Source organism: Oxyura jamaicensis, chromosome W (assembly GCF_011077185.1).
Source record: "Oxyura jamaicensis isolate SHBP4307 breed ruddy duck chromosome W, BPBGC_Ojam_1.0, whole genome shotgun sequence".
NCBI lineage: Eukaryota > Metazoa > Chordata > Aves > Anseriformes > Anatidae > Oxyura > Oxyura jamaicensis.
In genome coordinates, this window is record NC_048925.1 from 603,864 (window position 1) to 617,808 (window position 13,945).

The 13,945-nt window shown below is 45.5% G+C and overlaps 1 protein-coding gene across 2 annotated transcripts in view; it reads right to left on the reverse strand.

Moving 5' to 3' along the window:
* The window catches only part of LOC118155644 (polycomb group RING finger protein 3-like), a 60,538-nt gene extending 49,643 nt beyond the window's left edge, over positions 1 to 10,895 (reverse strand). Inside the window, exons 1-2 of one of the 2 annotated variants that reach the window (XM_035309031.1) lie at positions 10,760 to 10,895; positions 10,465 to 10,507 (exon numbers count right to left, since the gene is read on the reverse strand). The gene's annotated coding sequence lies outside the window, so the exon portion shown is untranslated. Of the gene's footprint in view, positions 1 to 10,464; positions 10,508 to 10,759 lie in introns of those variants that run through there. The other variant, XM_035309030.1, reaches the window with a different exon arrangement.
* Positions 10,896 to 13,945: the final 3,050 nt, after the last annotated feature.

Sequence of the window (13,945 nt, forward strand, 5' to 3'; positions counted from 1 at the left end):
GCTTGCATCCCAGAAGACGAACTGCATCCTGGGCTGCATCAAAAGAGACGTGGCCAGCAGGTCGAGGGAGGTGATTATGCCCCTCTACTCTGTCCTTGTGAGGCCCCCCTTGGAGTACTGCGTCCAGGTCTGGGGCCCCCAGCACAAGAAAGACGTAGACCTGTTAGAGCAAGTCCAGTTGAGGGCTACAAGATGATCAGAGGGCTTTAACACCTGTCCTATGAAGAAAGGATGAGAGAGCTGGGGACGTTCAGCCTGGAGAAGAGAAGGCTCCGTGGAAACCTCATTGCAGCTTTTCAGTACTTAAAGGGGGCCTATAAAAAGATGGAGAGCGACTTTTTACATGGGAAGATAGTGATAGGACAAGGAGGAACAATTTTAAACTAAAAGATAAGAGATTTAGATTAGATGTTAAGAGGAAATTCTTCACTCAGAGGGTGGTAAGGTACTGGAACAGGTTGCCCAGAGAAGGTGTGGATGCCCCATCCCTGGAGGTGTTCAAGACATGTTGGATGAGGCCCTGGCCAACCTGATCTAGTGGTTGGCATCTCTGCCCATGGCAGCGGGGTTTAGAACTACATGATCTTTAAGGTCCCTTCCAACCCAAGCCTTTCTGTGATTCTACGATTCTATGATATTCCATACCATATGACATAATGCTCATCAATAAAAGTTCAGAGAAAAGAGTAGAAAGGGGGGACATTTGAGATTATGGATCTTGTTTTAGCAAGCAACCATTATGCATGCTAAGGCCCTGCTTTCCAGGAAGTGGCTGGGCATCTGCCTGCCAGTGGAAAGTAGTGAATTAATTCCTCTTTTTGATTTGCTTGTGCCCACAGCTTTGGCTTTCTTTATAAAACTGTCATTATCTCGAGCCATGGGTCTTCTTGACTTCTGTCTATTTTCACTTCCTTGTCCCCTGGAAAAGGGGAGTGAGTGAGAGGCTGGGTGGTTGTTAACGGTGGTCAACCCACCACACTAATGTATTTATGAAAGTTAAGCAGTGATGCTCCAAGATACAAAGGTACCATTACCAATACCTAGGTAGAAACTCCCCATGTTAGTAGATGTTTAACACAGGATTTCTTGCACATTCCTGTTTGTCATCTGTAAACAGCTATCACCTCAGGAAAGATACTGGGTTACTTGAACCACAGGTCTGTTCTGGTTAAGTAAGTACCAGCATTCTATGACCTACCAACCAAATGTTCAATCATTTACATCATATAAAATAAACCACATTTTATAAAACTACCACAAATGTATTTTCCTGTAACCATACACACACAGAAGTATACTGTGTAAATGTACTGTGTAGGGGAAAAGCTTTTGAATTATGCCTAATTAAAAGATTAGAAGCAAACAGTGCCAACACAAGAATTACAAAGCTATTAAAGTTGGAACTATTTTGACACCACACATCATCATAAAGGCATACTAAAAATAAACCCCAAAACTCTAGTGTTAAGCAATCTTAATTTCACTTATACAGTTATAAATACACTCTCAGACTTGTGTTGGTTTGCTGAAAGTTATTTCAACGTTACCAGTAGTGAAATAAACATTTATTAAAGACTTTATTTATTTAGAAATTCCATGTGAAATATTATTAGTTTTATGTTTATCGATCAACTAAACAAAATAGGTAATCCTTCGAGTTATGGGTTCCTATAAAAGCATCAAGATAGATTTATGTTTAGACATTTCAATAGTCTTTAAAAAGTTTCATCTGACTTTAGTGCCTAGTTAACAGTCTCAGAACCCTAAATTAACCCCGCATTAACATCTATCACAAAGAGTGTAATAAAAGCCAACTTTGACCTCTTCAGAGATCTGCTTAGAAGAATCCCATGGGATACAGTCCTGGAAAGAAGAAGGGTCCAGGAGAGCTGGTTGTTATTCAAGGATCACATCCTACAAACTCAAGAAAGTTCTATCCCTACAAGTAGGAAAGCAAGCAAAGGCAGCAGGAGGCCTGCATGGATGAGCAAGGAGCTCCTAACTCAACTCAGACATAAAAAGGAAGAATACAAGAGGTAGATGCAAGGGCAGGAGACTCAGGAAGAGTATAGAGATTCTGACTGATCTTCCTGGGATGGGTTTCCAAAAGCCAGTGAAAACCTGGAATTGAATCTGGGAAGGGGAACTAGTGAAAAGAGACACAGAAAAGGCTGAGATACTCAATGCCTTCTTTGCCTGTCTTTACCAACATGACTGGCCTTCAGGAATCCCAAGCCCCCAAGACCAGAAGAAAAGAGTGAAGTGATTATCATACTTAGTTGCTAGTCACCATGTTTTCTGGTTTGCTGTCAATATTTTTCTGTGTGATCCTGTTTTATGTGATCTGTGCCATGTTCTCTGTTCTGCTCTATATCCAGTCAGAGAATTTGTTAAAGGCTGTTGTTGTTTTTTTCAGCTCGCTGTGCTGTAAAGCATTGGCCTTGAACCTAATTTGGTATTCAGGCCCTGCACTGTTATCATCTCTGTCCTTTGGAAACTATTTCTTCCAGAATATTAAGAACTATGCTCTATTTTTCTTCCGCCTCTGGAAGTCAGTTTGTTAATGATATTGGGAATGTTACCCTGTGGGCTAATTACAGCAGCTTTTGAGTATTGTGAACATCCGTGGGTAACTAACATAATCCTATGGCTAGGTGTCCAGAATGTGTTTCTTTTTTTTTTTTTTTTTTTTTTTTTTTTTTTTTTTTTTTATTTCCTAAGGTTAAACAACTAGTTAAGAATACCACAATCTGCCCTGAGACAGTGTGGTGGTGGGTGGCAAGGTGTGTAGGAGGATATGGGCAAGTACATGTCGCAGTGGTCTCCTCCCATGGTTTTGAACTTCACCCCTGAAAAAGTGTGAAATCCTAAAAAAAAAACTGATAGAATGTTGAAAAGACGTATGCCCTGACCCTGGCAATGCCGGAGAACTACAGCTTGCTGCACTGTGCTGGGGCCTGGCCTACGCCTATCACATGGTAGTTAACACTACCCAGCACCCTCAAGCGGAGGAGGAGGTCTCTGAATCTGATGACCAGATAACACACACTGTGGCTAAACCAGAGGGCCAACCATCGATGGTATCAGTCGCCCCCCAGAGTCAAGACAAGGCAATGGAAACGTAAATCAGCTCCTTTAGTAAGGGAAGAAATTCCTCCTAGGAAGTTTGAGGAGGGAGAAGTAGAAGAGGCAGGCAGCTTTAAAGCAGAGCCATCACAAAGACAGCAGGAAGAAGAGACAGAAATCATAAATGAGTCAGAAACCACCTGATCCCTGTCCCTGAGTGAGTTGGGAGATATATGAAGGAATTTCAGCCATCACCCAGGTGAGCACATTCTCACCTGGCTGCTTCGACACTGGGACACTGGGGCCAGTAGCCAGGAACTAGAAGGCAAGGAAGCTAAGCAGCTGGGATGTCTCGTTATGGAAAGGGTCACTGACAGAGAAATTGTGAGAGGCACAGGTTCTCAGCCTCTGGAGGCGACTCCTGCCAGGTGCGAAAGAAAGGTATCCCTACAAGGAAGACATTGTATATCAACTAGACAAGCAGACCACCATGGACAAAGGTCTCCAGCACTTGAGGGAATTAGCTGTGCTGGAGATGGTTTATAGTGATTTGGACAATGACCAGGCACCCAAAGATCCCGATGAAATCCAGTGTACGCGGTCCATGTGGTCAAAGTACACCCTCATCACACTCCAGCATGCTGGCAGCAATGAATTGGACTCATGGGCTGAGACCAACAGTGGATGTTGTATTCAGCTTCAGCAATATGAAGAAAATCTTTCTGCCTCACCACAGGCTTGTATTTTGGATGTGGAGAAATTGTCCCAAGAGGTCCACCACCTTGAAGAACATATATCTTCCTCCTCACCCAGATGGAGCAGTATCTCAGCCATTAAGAGTCAGCACTTTCCTGCTCAAAGGAGAGAGTACCTGGGATGTACTTCATGTGGCACCCTGTGGTTTTATCTGAGTGACCACAGGGAAGATATGAGGAAGTGGGATGGTGAACCTACCTCAACCCTTGCAGCTCAGGTATGTGAACTTCAAGGAAATACAGCAGCAAAATGTGGTCTCCGAGGAAAATTACTGTTCTGGTTTCTGTTGGGCAGTCCCCTAGAGGGAGTAGAAGGGCTGATGCTTCTCCTGACCCTGATGAAGGGACCTCTGCTTCACATTTGCAAGAATTAATTGACAGATACTTCAACCAGGACTAGAGGGGCCCTGCCTCCAGCCAGGCAGAGGAAAGGGACAACTGGATTTATGGGACTCTGTGAATCTGATGGCCTGGCACATTGGACCCGCAGGAGTACAACACTCTAGTGGACACCGACGCACAGTGTACCCTGATGCTATCAGGCTACCAAGGGGCAGAGCCCATCTGTATTTCTGGAGTGATAAGGGGATCTGAGCAGTTAACTGTATTGAAGGCTGAAGTGAGTCTACCTGGGAATGAGTGACAAAAACACCGTATTGTGACTGGCCCAGATGCTCTGTGCATCCTTGACATAGACTACCTCAGAAAAGGATATTTCAAGGATCCAAAAGGGCTTTTGGCATAGCTGCCTTAGAGACAGAGGACATTAAACCATTGTCTACCTTGCCCGGTCTCTCAGAGGACCCTTTTGTTGTGGGGTTGCTGAGGGTCGAAGAACAGCAAGTGCCAATTGCTATCACAATGGTGTACTGGTGCCAATATCGCACCAACTCCCTGATTCCCATCCATGAGCTGGTTCATTGACTGGACAGCCAAGGAGTGATCAGCAAGACTCTCTCACCCTTTAATAGACCCATATGGCCAGTGTGAACATCTAACAGAGTGGAGGCTAACGGTTGACTATCCTGGCCTATATGAAGTCACATCATTGCTGAGTGCTGCTTTACCAGGCATTACAGAACTTACTACAGAATAGAAACTAGTGTCAAAGGCAGCCAAGTGTTATGCTACAATTGATATTGCTAATGCATTTTTCTCCATCCCTCTGGCAGCAGCATGCAGGCCACAGTGTGCTTTCACTTGGAGGAGTGTCCAGTACACCTGGAATCAACTGACCCAGGGGTGGAAACACAGCCCTACCATTTGCCATGGACTGATCCAGAATGTCCTGGAACAATGGGAATCATAGAATCATTAAGGTTGGAAAAAACCTCCAATATTATATGGCCCAACCATCTCACCAACCACCAATATCACCCATTAAACCTTGTCCCTAAGCACCACATCCAACATTTTGCTGCTCGAGGGACGCACAGCACCCGGCACCCTATGGTTTTATCTGAGTGACTGTATTGGGTGTTTGTGCCAAGATTTTGGTAGGGGGGGCTGTAGGGGTGGCTACTTAGAGAAGAATCCAGAAGCTCCCCATGTGAGACGGGATCCAGTTTAAGCCAGCTCCAAAGGGACCCGCCACTTGCCAGAGCCAAGACAATAAACAATATTGGTTGCGCTTCTGTGAGAGCACATTTAAGCAAGGGAAAAAACTGCTGCACAGCAGCTGGGAGAGAGAGGAGTGAAAAACAACCCTGCAGACACCAAAGTCCGTGAAGGAGGAGGGGAAGGAGGTGCTCCAGATGCCGGAGCAAATGTTCCCCTGCGGCCAGTGGAAAGGACCATGGTGGATCAGGTTGTCCCCCTGCAGCCCATGGTGTACCATGGCAAAACAGATTTCCACACTGCAGACTGTGGAGAGCACACAGCTGACCAGGTGGATGTGACCTGAAGGAGGTTGCACCTTGTCCTGGTTTCAGTTAGGACAGAGTTAATTTTCCTCCTAGTAGCTGGTAGGGTGCTAAATTTTGGATTAGGATGAGAAGAGTGGTGATAACATGCTGATGTTTTAATTGTTGCAGAGCAGTGCTTACACTAAGCCAAGGACTTTTCAGCTCCTTGCTCTGTCCTGCCAGCGGGCAGGCTAGGGGTGCAGCAAGAACTGGGAGGGGACAGACCTAGGACAGCTGACCCCAACTGGCCAGAGGGGTATTCCATACCATCTGACATCATGCTAAACAATATATAGGGGTGGCTAGCCGGGGTGGGGGGGCCGGCTGCTCGGGGTTGGGCTGGGCATCGGTTAGCGGGTGGTGAGCAATTGCATTGTGCATCACTTGTTTCGTACACATTATTTATAGTAGTACTATTATTATTATTATTATTAATTGTTATTATTATTTTCCTGTCTTAATAAACTGTATCTCAACTCTCAGGCTTCATTTTCTCGTTTCTCTCCCCTATCCCAGAGAGGGAGGCAGGAGGGTGAGCGAACGGCTGTGTGGTGTTTAGCTGCCGGCTGGGTTGAACCACAACAGTCCTTTTTGGCGCCCAGTGTGGGGCACATAGGGTTCAGATAATGACAGATCTGACCAGAGTGTGTTAAACTAAAATAGGTATAAGTATTAGACCTGCTTAATAGTTGTTAGTCACAATGTTGATTGCTTTAATCTCAATTCTGCTGTGCCTGTATTCCAAATTGAGTTTTATAGCATGTTACTTCCTGTATGTGCTCCCTGTCATGCTGTTTATCCTTTCCAGGCTCTGGTTTAAGATCATTATGGTACTGTGTGGTGTAACAATGGCTTATGATATGATGAAATATCTGGTCATGACTCTAACCTGGTATTTGTACTTAGCACTGGCATCGACTATATACTTTGGAAACTATATCTTGGAAACTATTAACAATTACACCTACTGCCTTTTTTTGTCAGGGAGCCAATCTGTGGAGGGGACAGGGGAAGATATTTTTCCCTACTTGTTCACTCTACCCTTTCTCCTTCACCAGCCTCTTATCCCCCGAGCTAGTTATGATAGTTCTCCAAGATGCTGAATATCCTTGGGATACTCAGACCAGCATGTTCTTGTTGTTATGTCTCCTGAATGCGCTTCAGGTTTTGTTTAAGGTTAAACAACTACTTAGGAATCTCATGCAGAGATCTGTCCTGAGGCGGGATAGTTGTGAGTGGCAGGGAGTGTGGGAGGATATGGGCAGGTGGCTAGAGCAGTGGGCACCTCCAGTGCTTTGGAAATTCACCCCTGAACAACTGCACAACCCCAAAAAACTGGTAGAATGCTTGAAAAAAGGGTGTCATTACTCTGGCAGTTCCAAAGTGACACAACTCACTGTAGCGTGCTGGGGCCTGGCCTATGCCTATCGAGCTGCAATTGATGCTACTATCAACCCAGTGACAGACCCTGCGGCCACTCCAAGTCCTGTGACAGGCTCAACGGCCATACCAACCCCTACGATGGACCCTGCAGCCTCTCCAGCTCCCACAGCTGCTCCAGCTCCCGCAGCCACTCTAGCCCCTACAGCCGCTCCAGCTCCTGCAGCCGTTCCAGCTCCTGCAGCCGCTCCAGTTCCAGCTCCTGCAGCCGCTCCAGCTCCTGCAGCCATTCCAGCTCCTGCAACCGCTCCAGCTCCTGCAACCGCTCCAGCTCCTGCAGCTGCTCCAGCTCCTGTGGCTGTGCCAGAGAAATGATCTGTAGCAGTGCAAGTTGCCCCTGCACAGGGTATTCCAACCCCTGTGGCAGGCCCTGTGGCTGGGTCAGAGAAACGAGCTGTAGCAGTGCAGGATGCCCCTGCACAGGGTATTCCAACCCCTGTGGCAGACCCTGTGGCTGCATCAGAAAAACGAGCTGTAGCAGTGTAAGTTGCCCTTGCAGACAAAGTGAAAAAATGGTATAGCGATTCAGGTCATTTAGAATGCACAGAGTCTTCTGCTAGGTCTAGGTATAGAGAAGATGAGGCTGGGCCATCAAAGATGCCGGAGGATGAAGATGAGGATGTCGAAAAATCAACAGCAATTACCCAAAACCTATACCAGCGTGAGCTACAAGCTATGCAAAAAGATTTTAGTCATTGTCCAGGTGAGCACCTTGTCATCTGGCTGCTCCGGAGCTGGGACAGCGGAGCCAATAGTCTGGAATTAGAGGACAGGGAAGCCAGGCAGCTGGGATCCCTTGCTAGGGACGCAGACATTGACAAAATAACTGGAAAAGGAGCACAAATCTTCACCCTCTGGAGACATCTGTCAGCTGTGAGGGAAAGGTATCCCTTCAAGAAAGAACTTGTATGTCTACCAGGCAAGCGGACCACTATGGAGAAGGGAATCCAGTACCTGAGGGAATTAACCGTATGGGAGGTGATTTATGAGGGCCTAGACAACGGACAAATATCCACAGATCCAGATGACGTCAGGTGTACTCGACCCATGTGGCGGAAGTTTGTACGGAGTGCACCATCATCATATGCCAGCTCATTGGCAATAATGGCCTGGAAAGAGGATGAGGAACCCACAGTGGGTGATATGGCTAAACAACTCCGGCAGTACGAAGAATGTCTCTCCTCTTCATTACAGGCCTGTGTCTCAGCTGTGGAGAAACTTTCTGAAGATTTCCACTAACTTAAAGAGAATTTATCTTCCTCCCCACCTGAACAAACCAGGGTCCACCAACTAAAAGAGAATACTTTGGAGAAACTCTCTGAAAAGTTCCACCAACTTGAAGAGAGATTATTTTCCTCCCCACCTGTACAAACCAGTGTCTCAGCTATCAGGGGTAAGCGTTCATCCGCGCAAGGAAAACGATATGGTGGGTACAAACATCGTGCCGTCTAGTGGTTTTACCTACGTGACCATGGAGAGGACATGAGAAAATGGGATGGAAAATCTACCTCGACCCTAGAGGCATGGGTACGTGAGTTGCAAAAGAAAACAATCGGGAAAAAGGGGTTCTCTGAAAAGTTTGCTGCTCCAACTTCCAGCGGGCAGTCATATAAACACAGAAACAAAGATTCTGACCAGGATTAGAAGGGTCCTGCCTCCAGCGAGAGGAAAGAGACAATTGAGTTTATTGGACTGTGTGGATTCGATGGCCTGGCACTTCAGAGGCACAGAAGTATAAGGCTTTAGTAGACACCGGTGCACAATGTACTGTAATGCCATCAAGCTATAAAGGGCCAGAGCCCATCAGTATTTATGGAGTGAGGGGGGGATCCCAGCAGTTAACTGTATTGGAGGCTGAAGTGAGTCTAACTGGGAATGAGTGGCAAAAGCACCGTATTGTGACTGGCCCAGATGCTCCGTGCATCCTTGGCATAGACTACCTCAGGAGAGGATATTTCAAGGACCCAAAAGGGCTTTTGGCATAGCTGCCTTAGAGACAAAGGACATTAAACCGTTGTCTACCTTGGCCGGTCTCTCAGAGGACCCTTTTGTTGTGGGGTTGCTGAGGGTCGAAGAACAGCAAGTGCCAATCGCTACCACAACTGTGCACCGGTGGCAATATCGCACCAACCGAGACTCCCTGATTCCCATCCATGAGCTAATTGGTCAACTGGAGAGCCAAGGAGTGATCAGCAAGACTTATTCACCTTTTAATAGTCCCATATGGCCAGTGCGAAAGTCTAATGGTGAGTGGAGGCTAATGGTGGACTATCGTGGCCTGAACGGTCACACCACCACTGAGTGCTGCAGTGCCAGACATGCTAGAACTCTAGTACGAACTGGAATCAAAGGCAGCCAAGTGGTACGCCACAACTAATATCGCTAATGCATTTTTCTCTATCCCTCTAGCAGCAGAGTGCAGGCCACAGTTTGCTTTTACTTGGAGGGGAGTCCAATATACCTGCAATCAGCTGCCCCGGGGGTGCTGCAATGGGCTGGAGAGACCCTCAAGGCTGCAGCATAAGTCTGCTGGTGAGAGGAGATGGCAGCCCACTTACTGGCAGAGTGCACGTGCCCTGCCACACAACTGCTGCACCACTTCCTGCTTGCACACCCTGGTCGCTGGCACTCCCTAAGGGTGGGTTACATGTGGCTTCCTGACATTTGAACTGGCCACGTCGTCAGCCAGCACTGCCTAACTCTCACCCGCCCATCTCACAGAACCGATCGCTTGCCAGTAAGTGCCTTCATACACACAACCTGAGAGTGTCAGGACTCAGAAACCTTCTCAGAGATCCTCACAAGCCTCACGTTCCTCTCAGCAAGTGGCAACGGCTGCTGCTGCTGCAGTTTTACTAGCGATGGATAATGTTACAACACACTGAGGCTTGGAACAGTGTTGGTGCCTGATAGCCCAAGGGAGGAAGGGAATAGGGGAAACTACAAAAGTCTTTGGAGTATACTCCCAAACTTAAAGAAAATCCACAGGAGGAGTGGATGGAAGGGGGTAGGTATGTGTCAGATAAAGTATCGCCATTCATGCTATACTTTATTTACCAAGGTAATGTCCTGTTAAAGTTATCAACCAGAAAGGTAAGCAGTATATTACAGACATCTTCAGTAAAGTTATGTCACTGACAAGGCAGCTTTGAAGAAGCAGCTTTCAGAGATTCCAGCACTGAAAACTTTTTATAGAATAGACTCACAGAAACAGAAGAGAAGCAAAAGAGATCCCACACACAAGCTTTATCATTAGTGTATATTCTAGTCAGGAATAGTTTGGGCTACATGAGGCATACCTCTTAAAACTGCATTTCTTTTCAGAGTTTGCCATCCAGAGACCTAAAAAAATAGAAAAAATATTCTGAAAGATAACATCCCAAACTCCTTAGAATCCAGATACCACATGGAAATCTTAACTTAGTAAGCTCACTTAACACAACCTACACGTCTTAACCCAAGACAACTCAAAGGAAAAATAAACATTAATTTCTGATTAAAATAAAAAAAGGAAAGCCAGCAGCCAAAATCTGAAGAAAAAAAGAACTTCAGGAAATACCCACGTAACATCCTTCTGTGAATAGACAAACTTACCACAGAAAAGTAAAAACGAATAAAAATTCAAGCAGTCCTTGAATTTTTGTCCTCCTCACTTGGAGGAGTGTCCAGTACACCTGGAATCAACTGACCCAGGGGTGGAAACACAGCCCTACCATTTGCCATGGACTGATCCAGAATGTCCTGGAACAACGGGAATCATAGAATCATTAAGGTTGGAAAAACCCTTCAATATTATATGGCCCAACCATCCCCCTACCACCAATATCACCCATTAAACCATGTCCCTAAGCACCGCGTCCAACATTACCTTAAACACACCCAGGGATGATGACTCCACCACCTCCCTGGGCAACCCATTTCTGAAATAATTGCCTGAGGGAACCTGGAAATTAAGCTGATATTCACATTTTATAGAAAAGGTACAGCATTGAAGAAGCTTCCAGGGTAGAGTATAGCTGCACTACATAAAAGTTCCCTAGGCCTCCAACCTTAGATGTTAATCACACCAGGGGAACTCAGTGTGCTGACTCTAAGAGGAACAGTATGGAGCGTGGAGTGGAGACACCATGGCTAGGCTCTGTCATCAGATGGGAACTTGATTGTTCTTGTGCACACTGAGACCGATAAGCTGCACATTTGCTGCCCTGAGCCAATGACCTGCCATGTTTTTGACAACATGCTGTACTTTGTGAACTTTTTCATTATAATCTCATTATAATACCAAAACACACCTCCATCCCAAAAACTACCTGCCTCCAAGGTGCGACCACCCCTCACTGAGCATGTGCTCTGAATTTCTTGGAGCCTATACCTTTAAAGAAAAGTGAGAAAACTTTTCACCAATCGTAACCAAGATACGCATGACTAGAGTCACTCAAGCTCCACCTAAAAGACAGAAAATAATATCAATTGGTTTAAGAGAGAGGGGATGTTAGAGAAGATATCATTCTGGCTTCTGGAATCAGCTGACAGGCTGAGCCTCTTCCTCTGCATTGGGACACCTCTGGGTAAGATTTGAACACCTGATTATACCAAGTGCCTCCCCAGGAAACTTAGAAATCTCTATAGGAGTCGCTTTATACCTTCTGATGCATTTATAGCTAGACTGTATTACTCATACTTCTGGTATTTGTATGTGCTTTGCAGACAGTGAATTTATCACCGGTAGTCCAAAGAACCTGTGGACCTGTTGCTTTAATAAATTGTACTAGATTGCATTGTTCCTAGATGTGAATGCAACCAAACTCTTTAAGTGTGGCCGTGGTAGTTCATAGAATGTGACTAGAGTGAGGGTGTACTACGCTACTTATGAATCCATAATCGTGATAGTTCAGTACCCTCAATGCAACCAGACTTATAACAGCTAATTGGGTATACCCTTAATGCAACAGAAAAATTGGCCTACTTGGTAGGGTTGTCATGGATAAACTGCTGCAAAAATACAAATGTGCTCCTTCCCAGGCTGGGAAGAAGCGGCCTCAAAAATTTTGGAAAAATGAAGAAAAAGGGGTAGAAAGCATTAAGCAGTGTCAGGCTGCACAAAAGATTGGAGTGAGAAAAGGTAAAGGTGCAATCTGTGCAGTATTAGGAGCCTGTTTGTCTTGCGCCCAGCAAGAAGCTAAGGAAATTCCTGCTCCCAAACTAATCTCTGATGTGGAATATACAGCTTTAAAATCAGAAGTTGAGGTGTTAAAGTCATCATTGGCCTTTGAAAAGGAGACAGGAAAAACACTAGGAATCAGAGTTGCTAAACTTCTGAATGAGAATAATCACCTTAAACAGTTGCTGGAAAGGGTTAATCATCTGATAGATAAAATGCAACCTTCTGCTCCAGTTAAGCAGGTTCACAGATTAAGACATAATGCAGACCCTGAAAGCTATGATGGTGATATTTGGTATGACGGTGATGATGAGGTTAAAGGGACTGCCAATTCCGAACCCCAATTGATTTCCTTACGACCTTTGGTTAAAACTGAGACCACTGTTGATGACGAAGATGAAATCCGCGCTACTGTGCGAATGATTCCATCGTCACTGGCAGAGTTGATAAAAAATACAGGAGAAATTCTCAAGGTGGTCAGGAGAATTGGAAGTTGAGTATGTGTGGCGAGTTTCTCTTGAAGGAGGAGACTGAATTATGTTGAGTGAGGAAGAAGCAGGAGGCTATTGGAGACCAGGAGTATTTTTAACTACCACACCGGGAGAGCATAATTAGTCCTTAACCGCAAGAGCTGCATACTGGGCAGGTGGTATAGATCCTCAAGAGAGAGGGGAACCACTGGAAATTAAAGCCACAAGCTATTCTGACCTGGCTGTAGCAGTACAGAAAGCAGCCTGTATACAGGCAATATATGAAAGATGAATTCAAGAAATCCCTGACGTTAGCTCCTATTGACCCAGCTTGATTAACCCCTCTTCTCCGTGGCCTCCCTAATTGTCTTAAAATGTTTGTAGCAAATACCCAGGATTGCATACAAGCTGCTCATAGGGATGGTGATCGTGGTCATAGACAAAATCCGCACTCCCCCATTCCTACCTGGAGTGAATTTGTAGAAAACACAGATAAGTAGGGACACCAAATGGGCTGGATTAGTTCGTCCAGTACTAAGCCCCCATATCACTCCCGTCGAGTGTGTCAAATCTATACTCAAAAACCCAAATACCCCAAATTCAAAGAAAGGTTCAAACCTAATGTGGAACAGGGTGAGTTGTGGTGTAAGGCCCTAGATTTGGGTGTACCCCTACCAATTTTGTGTGGCATCTCTACAGAGGATCTCCGTATATTAGTGCGATCTCTGGGTAAGAAAAATATCCCAGCTGAGGAGAATTGCCTAGCTGGAAAACCCCCAATCCATAAGGAAAGTGCACCTTCTGCATCAAGCCCAATTGACAAGTGTGGTAGCTTTACCGTGCTAGGCAGCTGAACACCACAACCACTCTCTTGCTCCCCTCCTCAGGTGAGGAGGGGAAGAAATAAAGGAAAGAACAACTCATGGGTTGAGATAAGGATGATTTAATTAAAGAGAAAAAATATTATTAAGGAAATATTATTATTCATTAAACAATTCAACTAAAGGGGAAAAAGGGAAAGGGGAAGAGGGAGGGGGAAAGGGAATAACAAAACAAAACAAGTAAAGGCTATGTGGAAGTGCAGAGGAAAGAAATTACTCTCTACTTCCCACAAATGAGCGATGCTTGACCACGTCCTTGAAGCAGGGC